The sequence below is a fragment of the Atta colombica genome, unplaced genomic scaffold (assembly GCF_001594045.1).
Source record: "Atta colombica isolate Treedump-2 unplaced genomic scaffold, Acol1.0 scaffold274, whole genome shotgun sequence".
NCBI lineage: Eukaryota > Metazoa > Arthropoda > Insecta > Hymenoptera > Formicidae > Atta > Atta colombica.
The window spans coordinates 728,633-729,570 of NW_017259375.1; positions in this window are offsets into that span (position 1 = coordinate 728,633).

Below are 938 nucleotides of genomic sequence, written 5' to 3' on the forward strand. Positions count from 1 at the left end.
TATATATATATATATATATATATATATAAAACAGCACTTTCATCGCATTCAAAACAACTATCTCAATAATTTCATATCAAAATTCCTTCGCCTCGTACTGATTAGTATCCGATACAAAGAAGAACAATCTTCATAATGGAAAGCGAAAACTTAATGTATTCTGATTCGATATAAATTTTACAAGATTCATTTGCAAAGAAAAGTTAAGCAATCCGTCAAATAGTGATCTTGTTACAGAACTGCAATGTGAATCCCGAATCTTTCAGACTACTTAGCGATAGTATAAATTTTGATAGCATGTCAATTATAATTACAATTATTATTTTTATCACATCTTTAATATAATATTAAAATTCGTGAGAAAAATTCTGCCACACGTGATTAAAAATCATCTCTTATTAAAAATAAACATATAGAATGATTTTATTATGCAATAGTGGTTACGAAGGAATATATTTAATAATAATAATAAAATACATGCGTTATTGTAATTTTTTGTATGTTGAGTACAAAAGTTTCTCGAATAACTAACTATTCAAGATGAGCCGAATCCGATAATAACGGGATCTTAAAGAACATTTATATTGAAAAATTTATTATAAAATTATAAAATTATAAAATTTAACAATTTTTTATTTTTCAAAAATTACAATTATTAATGTCCCGCTAATATGAAGGTACCCATTCGACTTATCTTGAACTTTTTGTACCCACACATTTAAAATTCAACTCATGTAATCACGATAACATTGTTAACTATAAAGAATTGTGAAAAAAGTTATATAAATATCGACAAAAATTAATATTTGTTCAATATAACCTCATAATATCTGCATGTATTTTATCATAAAAAAATGTATATACATATAAATTAATAATTAAAAATATTCTGCAATGGCGGGATGTCCAATACCTAAAAATGATTGTAAAATAACAGT